The sequence below is a fragment of the Salvelinus alpinus genome, chromosome 38 (genome assembly GCF_045679555.1).
Source record: "Salvelinus alpinus chromosome 38, SLU_Salpinus.1, whole genome shotgun sequence".
NCBI classification, from domain to species: Eukaryota; Metazoa; Chordata; class Actinopteri; order Salmoniformes; family Salmonidae; genus Salvelinus; species Salvelinus alpinus.
Genome location: NC_092123.1, coordinates 3,497,053 through 3,514,745, shown reverse-complemented (window position 1 = coordinate 3,514,745; position 17,693 = coordinate 3,497,053). Strand labels below are relative to the sequence as shown.

The 17,693-nt window shown below is 42.3% G+C and overlaps 1 protein-coding gene across 2 annotated transcripts in view; it reads right to left on the bottom strand.

Moving 5' to 3' along the window:
• LOC139566320 (E3 ubiquitin-protein ligase Midline-1-like) overlaps positions 1-8,743 on the bottom strand; it is a 35,374-nt gene extending 26,631 nt beyond the window's left edge. The window contains exon 1 of one of the 2 annotated variants that reach the window (XM_071387434.1): positions 8,441-8,743. The gene's annotated coding sequence lies outside the window, so the exon portion shown is untranslated. Of the gene's footprint in view, positions 1-560; positions 946-8,440 lie in introns of those variants that run through there. The other variant, XM_071387435.1, reaches the window with a different exon arrangement.
• Between the last annotated feature and the right edge of the window lie 8,950 nt (positions 8,744-17,693).

Here is a 17,693-nt window from a genome sequence, read left to right as displayed (position 1 = left end):
TTCCCTGAACTCAGTGACGAAATCGGTCCCTAGACTTCGGTGTACGCCATTAAAGTGTGCGACTGCATGTCAAAGTGTCTGCTCTCAACCTAATAACACCAGATAAACCATGAAACAGCTGAATATATTCCTCTGGTAAAAGTCCAAAGCAAGTAATAACTTTAATAAATAGAATACTAGTCACTTTAATAATGTTTACATATTTTGCATTACTCATCTCATATGTATATACTGAATTCTATTCTACTGTATCTTAGTCTATGCCGCTCTAACATTGTTCGTCCGTATATTTATATATTCTTAATTCCATTCCTTTACTTAGATTTGTTTGTATTGGGTATATGTTGTGAAATGATTAGATGTTACTGTTAGATATCACTGCACTGTCGGAGCTAGAAACACAAGCATTTCGCTACACTCGCAATAACATCTGCTAAACACGTGTATGTGACCAATAAAATTGGAATTGATTTGAAGTGGAGCCCCCGTCAGACTTTGCCATGGTCTTTGCCCTTCCTTAGCACACGGATCCCCTCTTAGCCTACCCACTCAGTACCCACCGATGGATCTCGCTCCCGTGTACTCAGCATCGCAGACATCTCTGCTGAGCAGGAGGACGATGCTACAGAAGCTGAAGAGCCCGAATCAGAAACACAGGCAGCAGGGAGCTCAGAGGACAGATCCCTGAGCATGGAGACACAGCGGGGTGGAACACCGGTCCACAGCAGGCATCACTCTGCTTCCTGCTTATCCCTTATCCTCCTCACGCACACACTGAATTCGCAAAGTCGTCTAGTGTAGCTGCCGACCAGCGTTTCACAGGAGTTTAACACGAGCCACAGAGGCACAACAGTTGTCCCGACAATTCCAGGAAAGTTAGCGAGAGAGAGCGGTTCACTAGAGCGGTTAGCTCTGTGGACAATCCCACTTCACACAAAAAAAGTGACACTGCAATCTGTCGGACCTCACAGTGGAGGTGCGTGCGGGAGGGGAGGAGGTAGAGAAGAGAAGAGAAGAGAGAAGAGGGGCAGAGAGGGGGTGAGGGAGAGGGTATTGTCTTCTCTCTCCCGTCTGCTCATTTATAGCTGTGGTCCAATGAAAAATCAGCAGGGATAGGTGTCAGAAGAATAACTAATGTAACACGTCTCATTAAAATACTGTGTGAATTTCAGATCTGAGGAATACACATTGTATACGTTGGAGTTCTATGACATGTAATGGGTTTAGACACTAGTCTTGGACTCTTCTTCCTATTGACCTCTGTGAAAAATAGACTGTGATGACCTTCCCAAAGGCCTAACCAGGGTTAGTAGTTGAACTGAGTCTGAACCTTTAAGATCAATCAAATACTGTGTGGAGTCATGTTAGTGTGCTGATATGCAGAGTGAGCGAGAGTCACAAGTTGAATTACAGTATTTTCCATTTGCTAACGGTCATGGCATTAACCCTTTCTGTTGTAACTAACATGGTGCCTCAGGCAGGTTTGGTTGAGAAAGTTAAATGTTGCTGGCTTGGCAATTGAAGCCAGGTGGGGACAGGCACAAAGAATGGAGACTCACACTGACAGCCAGCTAGGCCATAGCCAGACTGAAACATGGCCAATGAAGACGAGGCTACACTATCTTCATACCAAGTTGAAACCTAACCATTAACGACAAGAAAATGGATTTACCGGTAAGGAAACTTTATCACTTTCAACTAAATTTGCCTGAACTGTGAGTAAGTTATATGGTCCCAAGTAACATTTAGAGTAGCCATTTTTAAAGTATGAGGGGGGAGGGGGTGGAGTGGGGGTCAACTTACTGTTGAGAGTTACAATAGTAGAATACATGGTGCAATTTCTAAATTTGGTTGTGCATCAGTAGTTTTCTCTTGTTATGTCAGTCACTCAATTCACCTTGTCAGCTAACAATTTTTCGATTGGTAAGTTAGTCTAGCCAGCTATCTAAACGTGTTGTTATGGTGGCAAAATACTGATGCAGGGCATGGTCCCAGGGGCCATGAACTCCACGGGTCCCTCTTTGATTTTGATATTCACTCCCACTCTAATATCATATTAACATGGCATAATGTGTAGAATTGCATGAAAGTAGCAGTAAAACTGCTAAAATATATATATATATATATATCTCTTCCCCGTGGCAAAATGTGTTACGAAATTGCAAAATATTCTTTCTGTCCGAAGGCATAATCTGTATATTTGCAGAAAAATAGCTTTGAAACAGCAACATTTTCTCTATGCCCATGGCACAATGTGTAGAATTGCAGGAAATTAACTTTAAAACAAAAAATGTTCTCTCTGTCTTCAAGAAGGGGGGACACTAAAATGTTTTGCTCAGTTAAGGCCCTTTTCATGAGCTTGGGTCCCAGAAAAACATAGAATTTCTCATTTGGGTCCCAGGCTGAAAAAAGTATAAGAACCCCTGATTTAGAGCACTATGCATATCCCCTTGTGTCTCGCTGGATATCTTGTCTGTGTGTGGAGGTACTGGTTGTATCTTTAATTCAACTCGGTTGCTAGAGGTTGTGGCTTTTTCACTATCTTTGATCTGTTCAATTTTAAACAGATCTTTTTTGTCTCCAGTTTCTAAAAACAGTCACTTCATGAAGAGTGGATGAAAAGATGAAAGGGCAAGACAATATGATGTATAAGGGTGCAAAGATCAGATGCTCTGAGACAAAAAGGAAAAGTATTCAATTTGAGATTGGTTAACGCCTTCAAGCTACAGTATATTGAAATTGAATGTAAAAATAGCCCTTATGCTGTCATAGTAAGCTTACGTCTCCTACTGAATGTTTTTAGATAGAACAGCCAAACGAAACACCCCTTATTCAATAATATATGGTCAAGATTCCCTTTCAGTTCGGTACAATGGGACTATCAAAAAAGGTAGATCCCATGCAGTGAATACCATTTTATAATCCCATGCTTGTTATCCCAGAACAGCTGAAACTTAAAATAAAATAAACCAAAAAATAAATTACCAGCAGAAAGCTGCTGTAACAAAATGGAGGGGAATATTGTCTATCCGGTGGCTTGACGTGAGCGACTGTGGCATCCCACGGAGCGCAACGCTCAAACTAGGTCAAAGGCATTGACCTACCTAACATAATCAGTGTATGCATATGCACTTTCATTTCCAAATGAACTGAGACGGGCGAAAAACGAGAGGAGATGCACGAGAGGAGATGGTTCCTACTTTTAGGGCAAAAGTATGAACCATTTATAGGTAGCGTAAATACAAACATGTCTATTCTACATCTCGCCTAGTTTTTGGAGATTATATGTGAGATACATACTTCAAATATCAGTTTTATTTTACAATTGTTAATGGTAAAAAAATGGTTGTATTATTTTGGAGTTTAAAAAAAGGGACAAAAAAATACAAATGAATAATTATGGTTTTATAATCCCTATACAGTATCGAATAAGAATCAACGCTCACATGTCCATAGTTCATATATCAGGACATAATCTATAGTTTCCTAACCAGGGCCAAAAATAACAAGAAATTGTTCTAGCTACCTAGGACTTTTGACACATTTTTTGCTTCTCTCCAAACACGTCTAATAACATCAAGGCAGATTAGAGGATTGGCTGTTAAGTGTAATAACAATCTCTTCAGACACACAAAGTTGGAGCATCTGAGATTAACCCCTGACCCTAAAGTTTCTTTCAGGAGCTGACCCCCCCATACAATTTACCTGAAGTTATAGATTTTTTATTGAGTATGAAATTGACACCACCCTTTGAACCATAGAATAACATTTGGTGCATGGTCTTCATGCCCTTGATGTCTGCTTTTGTTGTCAATATATACTGTAGGCATATTTCCAAAGTCATTGTTGAGAGTGTGAAAATATCCACTACTAAATGGAAATTGGACCCTCTGGTCTTGGCATAAAAATGGATTTGTCACAGCTACAGTTCCACAGCCGCAGTCCACTGTTCTGACACCAGTTATAGAGTGTATTGTTACCCAGTGTCTCTCTCTCTCTCCCCTTCTCCCCATGACCGTCGCATGCAGTGGCCCCCCTAATCACCTCTAATGACCGCCCCACACCGTACGTCAGACTCATTAGCGTTAGCATTTAGCCTCTCGCCCCCCTCACTCTCGGCCTGCCTGTCTTTGTTTCGGCCCCAGACACCCTGCCTGTTTATCCATAATCCGCTCCTGCCAGTGTGTCTGTGACCAATCAGAGACTTTCATGTTGAAGATCGAGTCAGTCACGACTAATGGGATTGGACGCTGTGTTTGAGGCTGGGGTGCGAGCCGGGCAATTAGGGGGGGACCTGGAACCCTAAACTGGCACATCTGACTCTCTGGCTATGATCCTCATCTGGCTCCCCCCTCCTGACTGACCCAGATATGGAATAATAATAACAAATCTTATTAAAAATTACATTTGTGTTGGGGACAGATTGGGGAAGAATCTGTTTATATAATAGTGTTTATAAAGCTGACATGGCCAGATGTAAAAGTTTCAATGACGCATGTGTGTACTGTATGCGTGTGTGTGCGAGCAAGCAAGCATATGTGTGTGTGTGCGTTGCATGTGCCTGTGCGCGAGCCTGCGTGCCTGCATGCTTACGTGTGAGTGCATGTTTGCACAGCAAGTTTGCATAAAAAATGGCTCTCCCGTGAAGTAGTGACCCACGACATACGCCTAATTTCCTGAAACGAGTCACATATGTGAGGTTATGAGTTTGTGTAGAAAGTAGGAGTCTATCCAGTTTACGGTGGAGACATCTTATATGACCTGTGTGATGTTAACAGTACACAAATCCTTCATCTATAATGTATCATACTGTATAGGATCGTTCCCCTCTCCCTCGCTCCACACCCTTACATCACAAGACAGATGACAAGAGAGAGATGTCTTATGAAGCGACTATGCAAGTATGTGTGCATGTTTACATGACAGTGTATTAAATGTGTGTGATTGTCTCCCGTTCAGAATAGCTGAGACTGTTGATGTGATTCTGTGATACTGTTCAAGACCCAGCTTCAGTTTCCACAGACATGGCTAAGTGTCAGTCAGTGACAGGGGAAGAGAGAGGGGTTAGGGGTGACATATGCCTCTCCACTCATCAGACAGTTCTGGCAGAGTCAAAGACCCAGTGCCGGGCGGAGAGACTGGGAAAACTTTACCTGGCGTCTGTGGAATGTTATATGGAGCTAGGAAGCTTACGGTACTGAGTTTAACAGTCTTAGAGGTCAGAGGTGGGAATGTAATAAAGGGTGCACTCGTTTGTGTGAGTGTGTGCATATACTTGTATGCACTTGTGTGTGTGTGTGTGTGTGTGTGTGTGTGTGTGTGTGTGTGTGTGTGTGTGTGTGTGTGTGTGTGTGTGTGTGTGTGTGTGTGTGTGTGTGTGTGTGTGTGTGTGTGTGTGTGTGTGTGTGTGTGTGTGTGTGTGTGTGTGTGTGTGTGTGTGTGCGCGCCTGTGTGTGTGCCTGTGTGTGCGTGTGTGTTTGTGTGTGTGTGTGTGCGTGTGTGCTTGTGTGGTTATCTTCTCTCTGACATGCATCATCAAGTCATACTGATATCCTTTTCTACCAGCAGAAGATGTCGCTATAGACTGCAGACACAGTCATGGGATTGGGGGCCTTCGTCCTGACATGTCAGTTAGACCACAGGTCATTGGTTGCTCCATCAGTTACACCCCAAGAGGCTGACCCCAGGTTATTCTTGGCATGCTTGACCTGACCTGGTAAACAGTCATATAAGGTCATAACAGCATACATAACACCCTACACATGGATCAAGTTAGACGCTATTTGAAACCACTATGGGAGGTGTTTAAGCAGCCTATGTGTAAGTGATATCTGTTTATGTTTCACACTTCAAATACTACACCTTTTATTGAGTTTTCTGTAGTAAAAAACAGAAGCTGACACACACTCCAAAAAAGTTTTGTCGAAGTGCTGAGTAACGGAGAGTAAACTATAAAAAGAAAGAAAGAAAGTTGCACACTAATTATGCTCCCAAACATTTAATGGGTATAGCAACCAACGTTTCAGCCCGCAGTGCCTTCTTCTTCAGGGTTTTCTGCACAATGCACAAGCTTGTCTATTCTCTTGCCTGTTTTAATAGTGTTGTTTGTCCATTCTTGTGATATGAATGGGAGGACTGTCAAATTCTTCAATTTAGCGGGGAATAATAAAGGTATATTCCACAAAAAGTATATCTATATAGGTATGTGTATGTATGTATGTATATATGTGTATATGTATGAATGATTACATATGCATATGCATATGTATGGGTATGTACGTGTATGTATATGAATATATATATTTACCACAAAAATATATGGGGGATTGGAAATGATGCAGACAATTACATTGATGGAAACAACAATCTTTCCGCAATATAAAGCTGATCCCCCCCTAAAAAATATATATAAATAAATAAATCATTAAAAAACAAACATCTATTTATACACAAAAATGATCGTCAAAGTAACTTTGTAAAACGTTTCAAGAAAGAACGCTCTCTGGTGGCAACAATGCAGACGTGCAGAAAGACACATCGCTCTCATCACTCCACATCCCATAATTTCCCCCAAAATGGCAACCACCAAACTAAAGTCACACTTTTCCTATTTCAATTGTTCTCGCTCTACTGTGCCGAATGACTATGGCTGATCGCTGGAAACTGAAAAACTGTGTTCCGGTCCACACGACTTCCCTGATCGAAGAGGCAGAGCCAAAATCCCAAACAAGTCTCTCGTTGTTAAAGGCTCATTGCAGAAGAAGTTACCATGGAAATATTGTTAATGTATCTATTGGACCAAATAATCAAAGAATGCATAAGCAAAGGAAAAAAATGTCTGTGGTTTATTTCCTGCTGGGAGATACCCAGATTGCAATTAGCAAACAGCACAACTGTAATAAACTGAAAATGTGCCACTACTAACACAAAGGTAACAGCTAGGTCAACATCCATATAATTACCTTATATCAACAAGACACACAACATGACCAGAAGTAGATCAAAGACACAGGAAAGCAGAGACAAACAGACAATGCTGTTGTTGCTATATTTCTTCCCAGTGACAAACACAGAGCAAGTCACAGTGACTCATTCCCACAGTGACTCATTCCCACAGTCTGTCATGTCCTGAGGCAGGTCAAAGTGGCCCCACGAGGGCTTATCAGACTATGGTCCTCAAGCAGTCGTCTCCACTGACCAAGTTGACAGTGGACCTCTTTATAACAGGTTGACAAAGCATCAACCATATCTTGAAATCACAGCTCTCCGGTCATTATCAAAGACAATAAATGCAAAGCCTGATCCAAGATATGTTTGTGCTGTCTGTCAACTCATATGGTCATTGTCATGCCAAACATGGACAAATAGATCTGGAACCAGGGGAGAGAAGGTTAGAGAGGCATCTCTGTGCCTTTGACCCACAATACAATAAGTGAAGGGAAGTGACCATGATAGGTTTGTGCTTAGGGTTCAGGAGTCCTCAGCAGACGTTTGTCAAATGCGTGCTTGGCTGGAAAGGACATGTTGCTGAATGGGCAGATGTGACCTCTGCTTCCCTCCTACACTGTGTGATCAGTATCACACCATGTTGTCGGCAGTATGCTGAGAGGATTTGGAGGAACTCAGAAATACATAGCATAAACAAACACGTACACACACATGTGCAGGTACACACACACACACATGCCATCCTCCCATTTGCCTCCCCACCTATGCCGCCCGCAGAGTCAGTGTGTCAAATTCCCTTCAATGATTTATTTTAAAAAGCCCAACAGTTCAGGTTTCTCACACTACACTAACTTTGAACACCCCACCGATATCTCTCACCCACTCACATAAAGTCTGCTAAGAGGACAGAAGCTCATCAGGGTCCCACAATTAGGTCACATGAGAACGATTGTGGAAACGAACAGAGGCATCACTCGCTGCGCTGATACAATCACGACGTGTACCCTTAGGGGTCCCACTGTATTCCTGCTATCAAAAATATTTAACAGATCACAGTCCCCTCATCTGAATATGCAAAGCACTACAACTACTACTTATGTTATAACCCCAAACAGCAAACCTATTCTAGTCTCATAACCACAAGAACACAGATGCTGAAGTAAAGTGTATCATACTCAAATTCTGATGATTAATAGGTTATATTGATACAGTAGAATATTCACTAAAGTAACTACCTCTCACAAGTATATGGTGGGAGTCCAATCGGGAAATGTTGCCTATTTAACCTCATGGTCATACGATCATCAGCTCTATAACTGTGATCACAGTTAATTAGGATTAGAACTCAGCTCTCTCTGTGATATCATCATCACTAGATGTATAGAGCTTTGGAGAGGACTCCTGATGACCCCTGCTTTAAGTAACCAGAGACCCCACACCCTCAGGGACCACACAACAACATTTCCACACAATCAATCACAGTCCTCCTTACCTGCCACATGGTTAAAATCCCATTGTCCATAAACAAAGTGAAATAAGAGAGGAAGAAGAAATGAGAGAGCTGAACTGAGCTGCTGAACCGGCAGGTCAGAAGAGGCCCTTCCTTCTCCGTTACAACAGACCAGCTGCAGCAGTAGTAGCCCAGCAATACTCCAGTCCGACTGGGGGAACTCTGTGTCAGTGTGCGTCTGTCTCTGGCTGTCACATTGCCTCTCGTGGCATATTTCCTCGCACCCTAAAGCCGCTCCTCTCCCCAGCCCAGTGAGAACACGCTGGCAGGAGGAGGGAATCTAGCTCACCGCTCCGCCTCCCCCTCCCCCTCCCCCTCCCCCTCCCCCTCCCCCTCCACTCTGTATTCAAATAGCTTAGTGGGCGGCCCTGCTTTAGATGAGCCAATCGGAAGGTACTGTAGCTAGAGCAGGGACAGCCCACGCTGTGCAGTCAGTTGGTACAGTACAGTATGTCTGTTGTGGGATTATGGCATCTGAAATGAAAATGTGTCGATCACCAATCCTGGTTTGTAATCTTCTCTCCTTCCTGGTATTGTCCCACTTATAATTTTCACGCTCGTTGCAATCTTGCCAAAGTTCTCTGTCTCTCTTCGTCTCTCTCTTGGTATCTATCTTGGTATCTCGCTCTCTCTCTCTCTTTCTCGCTCTCTCTCTTTCTTTCTCTCTCTTTCTCTGTCTCTCTCTCTCAAACACACACACACACACATACATACACACACACACACTAGCAAAAGTTAATTGTAGCATGCTGTTTTCTCTCCCCAAATGAAAGAAGTTTAGATTAAAGATTCTGTCCCCAGTCATTTACTTCTGGAGACATGTAGGGCGTTCGTTCTCCCTCAACTTCTACATTATATTGAGTGACTCACTGACCTTATCTTGGGTCACATTCCCCATAGTCACTTGAAAAGTTCAAATCTGCCACCTCCCCTCTAGAACCTGTGCATGTCAAATCAAACGTGTTTGGAAGAAGAATGTAATATGCTTGTATTAGTCAGAAAGAGTTGAAGTTTAAGACCTTGGTTGAATGGAATGAATCAGGGCACGTGGCTAGTTAAGCACCCTGACCGTGGCAGTGATTCTGGCTCTTATTTTTAGAGTTGGAACCGGATGAGTAAGGCACAGTTTAAAAATGTACTTTTGAGAAAGACAAGAAAATCAATTTCCATCTAAGGTTAGTTTTAGACAAGAGTTGAGATTTTAACGGAAAAAGCTAAATTCTTGTATCATCACAAAATGTGCTTTTACAGTATATCAGCTAAGCACATTTGATGAAACATGATGTATAGTCTGCACAAATGCAAAAAAAAAATGTTTACATTTTAAGACAAAGACTATGTAGCAGGTTTGAGCAGGAGAGAGGTTTCTCTACCTTTGGGAAAAACACTACGCCAGAATAGCCTCAGTAAATAAGTGCCCATCCAGAGTAAGATGATATCCTCCATTTCCCTGAGAGTAAAAAGAAAATCAAACAAAAGCCCAGGTCTCTTTGCAACCTTTGGAGAGCTGCTGCTGTTGCTTTGGGTTGTGCTGTTAGGTGGAGAGGCCTCTTCAGAAAGCACATGAATACCCACAGTACAGACTCTTCCTTTAATTAAGCCCACAATAGACCTCCAGTCACAGAGCCTGGCTGGAAAGCGCCCAGCTCACTGTAATAACACAATGCATGCCACTCAGCACACAGGCAGAGCTCAGCGTTCTTCAGCCTCCTCGGTGTTCAAGAGACTCTTATACAAGTCAAAAAGGTCATTTCTAACAAGGTTGCTCCTTGCGTCCTCCAATGTAAAGGATTTTATTCGTTGATGCTGTGTTTCTATTCTTTTCTCTGTTCTTCCTGGAAGGACTGCAATCGAATTAGTAGAGGGAAGCAATATCATCAACCTACACAATGTCTGTGGAATCATTAGTGCAAAGTCATAGTGTACGAAGTAAAAATGCCAGCTCTTTCATCCGGATGTGGGCGATTATATTGGTTGAAACTGACAAACATGATTAGCACAAGCTGTTGTTTGGGGTTTCTCTATATTTCTTTCTAGGACGTGTTCTGGGAGCCTTGGTTTTAACGTGGTGGAATGCTTGGAATTTTCAGGAGATTGCCTCTTTTCTCTAAGTGAACCCATTAAAGGGATAAGCCTGACCAGGGCTGTTACCAGATTATTTAGAGGGCACTGCCGCTATGGATAACACACACACACACGCACACACTCCCTTCCTATCATCATCTCTCATCTTCCTCCCTGGTCGTAACATCTTTACCACTCACATCTATCTCGACTCCCTCCTGCAATGAACTGGTATGGTCTGACAGGGGAGCTCCTACACATGTTAGTGGTAGGTTAATAAAGCTGAGTGGAAATCTAAAGCTCTCTGCATAGCTTTGTTGACAAAGCACTCACAGAAAAGGGAGGGCACTTTAATACAAGTACGCGTCTGCCTCGGGGGCATCACGCTCTAAGGCGTCATGGCCTCCAGGCAAATCCCAAACACATTTCTTCACTTGGTGACTTTTGCCCCTTTAACTGAGTTCAGATGGGCCTTTAAAGAGCATTTTTTACTCTTTGTAGTGATATATACGGTCAGTGTTTGCAGTTGGCATCTCAACACAGGCACCTAGAAAATGCTTCCCGGGATGGCCCATTATTTTAGATCTAATCACCAAGTTCCACAGGTATGCCTGGCTGCGTGGTTCAAGAAGACACAGAGAGAAAGAACATTTATCAGCTGAAAGGACCAGACATTCTCTTTTAGCTGTGTTATGTTGTTCAAGGACTTCCTATGAGTCGGCTGTGGTTGCTAGACAATAACCAATAATTGGACACAAACTGAATGAAATGACCGCCCAGGGACGAATTAAGAGGTCAATAATGACTATAACCAGTGATGACTGCATTCTCCTTTCTGCCAGTGAATACAAACCAGTGAGTTAGCCTACAAGAGATGAATGGAAATGCAACATCAATATCTTTAGCATCATGAGTTCTTGGTTCAGTAGATGTCCTGATGCTGAATCAAATCCAGCGGTGAACAGTGCATTGCACAGTGCAAACACACACACACACACACACACACACACACACACACACACACACACACGCCCCTCGCCCGGCACTGAACTCAGCTGTCGTTCTCTGTCACACAAGGGAAATCTAGTTCACACACACACACACGTGCGTGTGCACAGACACACACACATATGGGTACAAACATGCATGCACACACACAAACACACACACACACACACTGGCATGTCACACAGCATCACCATTTGCTCACAATAGGAACAGTATTACAAAGAGAACTCAAACTGTCAAACACGTCCTCTCCGCTCTCGCCATCACTGACACTAGCTAGACTCCGGCCAGGACATATTGAGTGAAGTAAGGTTTTGGACCCTGTGATGGTGTGATGCGCTATAATCCTCTGCATCCTCAATCTAGTGACATAAATACTGTATATGTTTCATTTATTTACTATGACTTTCTATGATTACAGCAGAACTGTGATGTGCCAAACCCATTACGACAGCCAGCTAATCCTTTTTTAACACGCATCGTACGTAGGCACTATTTGTCGAGTGCCCATGTAAGCTGTGACGCGTGAAGTTATTAGAGATGAAATTATTAAAAAGAGAAATGATATCTAATGAACACATCACTCATATCCAGTGTGGGGGAGTGAGCACTGGTCGTTTGTTCAGCCAATCTGAACGTATACGATATAACACGGTTTATAAGGCAGTTATAACACGTCTTATAATAATTTATAACACTGTTATAATGCCTTGAAAGAATAAGTCAAAGAGGACGAATATGGGAGAAGACTAAGTTCCCAGGCGGGCTACCACCTGTACCATACGCCCTCGCTAGCAACATCACACACAAAAATATCCAGGTGTATAAAAATGCAAGTTCATGAATAAGTCATGAATAACTCAGTCACTCTAACCTCGCTGTTCCCCTAACAGTGGAGCTAGAAGTAATGCAGTGTGTAATGTGACGGCCCGTTAGGGATAGACGTGATTTATCTCTCCTTCAAAACAGAGAGCAAGAGTTCTATACCCTCGGCTAGCTCAGAACTGGAATATCTCACTTCGCTCTTCGCTAATACGAAAGTTATGTATCATCTTTAGGCATCGAAGACAGAGAGACGGGAGAGACGGCAGAGAAATGCATAACGGGGCTAAGAGATGAAGGCGTAGGAACATTCATCAGAGTCATGCATTTTACATGAGCGGACATGGGGTAGCTATGGCAGAGGAATTAAAAATGGTGATGAGCGGCCATTAGGTCGCGTGATCCATTGATACGCCCTCGAGCTAGGCTATAGTCGTGGATCCTATCAAAATCTCAAATGACTAATTTTCCTTCAATTCTGCAGTCCAAAAGTTCTGAATAGGGTCCAAACTAAACAAAAAGTTCTAAGGATCTCAATGGGAAGTCAAACAATGGGTTTCTTTCACCTGAAATTAACCCTGAACAGTGAAGTCTGAAAGGTCTAATGCAGCCGTTTTATCTCAATATCAAATCATTTCTGGGTAACAATTAAGTACCTTACTGTGATATTTCTCATTAAAATGGTCAAAAAGAAACAAAAAAAAGCTTCTTAGCAAAGAACAATTTCTCCAGCAATAATTTAGCTAGGTCTGTCTAGGAGTGGGCTGAGTAGGGAGGGGAACTCCCTTTTAATTGATCTATTCTCTTAGAAAAACATATGCTATCTAGAACCATAGGATAACCCTTTGAATAACCCTTTTTGGTACAAGGTAGAACTCTTTTGGTTCCAGGTAGAATCCTTTTGAGTTCCATGTACAACCCTTTCCACAGAGGGTTCTACATGGAACCCAAACGAGTTCTACCTGGAACCAAAAAGGGTTATCCTATGGGGACAGCTGCAGAACCCTTTCAGAACCCTTTTTTCTAAGAGTGTGTAAACTAATTTACCGCATGTTGATGTCGCCAGCCAGGCCAAAACTCCATTCCACCAAAACAGGCTGAAATTTCAGGTGGTCTTTTCAAACAGCTCTTAAACTTAAAGGGCATTATCATCATGTTCATAATTTCACAGTATTACTCCAACCTCATAGTGTGGAAATATATATAAAATGCAGAAAAATCACGTTTTTGACTGCACGGGCCTTTAACAGATTCTGACTCAAACTAAGCACCTTATCTCTATTCTTTTTACATCGAAAAACAAAATCAATAAATCACCTACAGCATAGCCTTTGTCCAGCAAACGTTGCATTGTAGGCCTCTATCAAGACAGAATGTGATGTTTTGTTCTTGAAACGCGTTACAGAATTCACCATAGGCCACATACTGATTTCACATTACTGCCCTTGGCACACCGTGGCTTTGTTGTCTCACAACTTGTTATCCGCTAACGAAGAAAGATGCTTTCTGATTGGTGGCGATGCAATGCAACCTTGACACTTCCTCTCAGCGTGTGTTCATGCACGTGATGGATATCAAATTAGTCCGAAATGGATTGTGTGGATGGAAAACAACATTGAGTGGTTGCTGCATCGAGCTGTGGAGACAACAGAGTGTGTCCATAGTCGATAGTGTGGAACGAGTGGCGTGAAAGCGTGGTCAAGTCAGCACAGTGTCACCCTCCCTGTACTAGATCTGTGTTAACACATTACATTAAGTTGCACATGTGACGCTCTTGTGGCGTTTAACAATAAGTGGATCTTCTACCGGTGTACTAATGCTGAAATACTGTATGCGTTAAGATCATCATTACTGCAATGTTGTTACTAGTGTAATTGCAGTGTTACTACACGGGTATAAGAGCAGCCTAATGTATAGTGTTACCTGAATTTCATAAATATACCCTGTTAAGGTAACCCGTCCCATATGAATTCTAAATGGATTACTTTAGACTAATTGACCATTTATTTGACAATTAACTTTGGTGTTAGGCCCTTCAGGGAAATGATATATCTAATATGCCAGGACTGCCCACCAAAGCCCTTGCATTTAATAATACTGTCCCCTTGAGCCTGTTCTATCACAGTGGAGATTAGGGGAAATTGATAACAAAATTAAATTTCCCCAGGACCAATAGTGGCCTCTCTGCATTAATGAGATTAAACACGGTTTAGCTGTGTGTACACACACCTTGCATTTCAATGTACTGTTATGGTCTCCCTCCATAGACTGGGTCAAATGGGTCCACAAACACAACGGATGATTCCAAAGCACAGCAGATTTTCAGCAGCAGAAAGCAAGTAGAAGGTTATCTAAGATGGTGTTCCAGTGCTCGAGTTCTGGTAAGAATAAATGTGTAACCTTGCTGTAGTTTCACCACAGTGGCAACATGAAATAGGGAAATACATTGATTGTCTTCTTTCCTTTTAAGTAAACATATGTTTTCTAAAGGCTAGGAGACAATCAATACTGTTCTTTCTGTTCTCGCTTCTCCTCTCAATTATCCTGGGCTATCGTCTAGCCTACTGTAGCCTGAAAAAAAATCTATTCCTCCGTTGTATAAATGCAGTGCCATTGACTGAAAACATCATCCAATCGAATATACAGTTAACGCCGACAGCTGTGTACACAGACTCCATCTGCGCCTTTTGTCAATGCAACATTTTCTAAAATAATGTTGGCACAAAGCCTGAAATCAACCAGTTCAAATCAAGTGTGCACTTGAGAAACAATAACCCTACATGATGGCGTTAGGCCCTTGTAAGTCAACTCAGATACTCAGATTAGGCTAATAGTGGTACTGTCTGAGGTCAATGATTTGCCCTGGGCCTAAGTCAAGACGTTCAAGCCAAAATATATTTGCAGTTAGCAGTTTCTGCTCTAAGATCTCTCAGGTTATTTCTGCTATATATTGAAGGTGTCAACCGTGTTATAGTCAACAAACATCCACCGCAGCTTCCTATCATGTCCCTGTATGCCCAAAGACTGACATCGCACTTTCATTAGATAGTGATGTGAAACCGGTCTCAGGGTAATGTCATTGACCATTTTGTTTGTGGCAGGATCATAGCTGGTTTAATAGCCATGACATTGAAGCTAAAGGCAAGTTTGCACAACGCCATACCAGAGGTAAACACACTACGACAGTATGTCCTCTGCTACTGTCCTCAGCATAGAGCTGGAAAAGGGTGGCCACTGCATCTTTCCCAAGCCTACAAACTTTAATGAGTAGGTGCGGGTGGAAGAATAGAACTAAATATCCACCCTCCACCACAGTAAATTGGATTTGCTTGGTTTTCTCTAGTCTGTCTTTGCCAAGAGGTACGTTCTTGTGTCATGTCTGGTCACGCGGAACACAAACCACCCTTCACACAGTCCAGTAACCCCACAGTGTAGAAGAGAAAGGCCCTCACAAACAAACCACTTTTAGTTCTATTGAAAACTCCAGCATTCTTGACTCAAGTGGGAAACTGTGTGATGTGGAGGAGCCAGAGAATGGCTGCCAGACACTGGAAGCCACAGCAGGGGGAGAGGATAGATTTTCAGCAGGAATTTGGGAGACTGGCTGGCCATGAATAGATCTGAGACACTGCTGGTCGCCCATGCCAAGGCCTTGCTTGGAAACGGTGGTGTTCCTACCATGGCAACAAGGGAGTTGGTTTATTAAAACCGGACCACAGTAATTAGACTAAAGAGGGACAGTCCCTCTTTAGTCTAATTACTCTGGTCCGATGTGAACTCGCCTTTGCCTTGTTGACAACTGCGAACCAGTGTGGTATCTTCCCTTGTAGGCTTTGACTAACAACATATAGCAGTCTATTTTAAAGGAATATATGTATCATTTATATAACTAATAGGTCAGCTTGGGTACAGAGGTTAAATATCACCATTTTGAAATTTTAAAGAGACCATGTTGTCATTTGAACTGAATCTGATCCCACCAAAGTAATATGAATACATTCTTCATTTTGTTATTACTGTTTGGGGGATGGCCATGACTTGCTGATGAAATTTATTTGGCAAGTTAACAAAGACAAAGCCTTTGTATAACAGCATCACTTTCTCTGTGTTTCTATGTTAACGGTCTCAGCAGTGTGACCAACCACAGCTCTGTTCCATGCCTCAGGTCCAGAACTGTCACTCCCTGACTTTGTCACGACTGCCTCAACTCTGTGTGTCAACTAGAATCAGGAATTTTCTGAAGCGAGGGGCAGACTGAACCTATTCAAATCTATAAATACAAATGTAGAATTTTAATTTGAGTCAGTTTGCTACAGTAGGAAATTATTCCTGCAGCAACAGGAACTGTGAATTATCATGTAGATTATAAGTAATGGACGTTTTTGTAGGGGTTGATACATTTGCCATTAGGGCAAATCAAGTTTGACATTTTAAAGTGGAAATTGACAACTTTAGAAGCCTTTTTAACCTTGAATACACTACAAGTTAGAATTTCCTTAGAAAATTCTCAGCAACAAAACAGCGATCAAATTAAGATCCTACATCTATATGTGTGAGCCCAAGCAGTCCCATTTCACCGTTTCTCTCAGGGGACAAACATTAGCTCGAGGTCAACTGAGAAGTCTGAATAAGAAAGTACATATTTTCACAAGTAAATAAAAAGTTCCGGACAGCTTTCCTACCTTTCATTGGTTTCCCAAGAGCATATTACCTTCCTGACCTCGAAGTGTTAAGAAATATTTCAGAATGTATCTTATCACTCCCTTGGGACTAGCTGATGGTGTTATATGTTTAGATGGGGGGGTGGAAGGAGGAAGCAGGCCCCTGCACCAATACACTTATCTTGTCATCCAATATTTATGTTAGGACACATTCTGCCGTGCTATAACAATGGACCCAGGGCAGAACCGTGTGAAAAGTAGAGAGCAGCCACACAGAAAAACAACCAATAATGAATATTAAAACTTAGGTTGCAGCCACCAATTCGGACTCTTTATTTGATGTGCACTCTGTATACCTACCAAGCATGTGTATTATTGATATTTATAAACTGGGTGGGTCTAGCCCTGCTCTAATTACATTGGTAACCAGTTTATAATAGCAATAAGGCACCTCTGGGGTTTGTGGTATATGGCCAATATACCACGGCTAAGGGCTGTATCCAGGCGCACATAAGAACAGCCCTTAGCAGTGGTATATTGGCACCCTCTCGGGCCTTATTGTTTAAATGTATGTACACCGTGTGGATTATTCATCAGTCGTCTTGACTGAAACTCACTTCAAATGTCCTTGAGTTGCACTGAATCGAAATACTCGATAAAAGCATCCTACATATAATGAC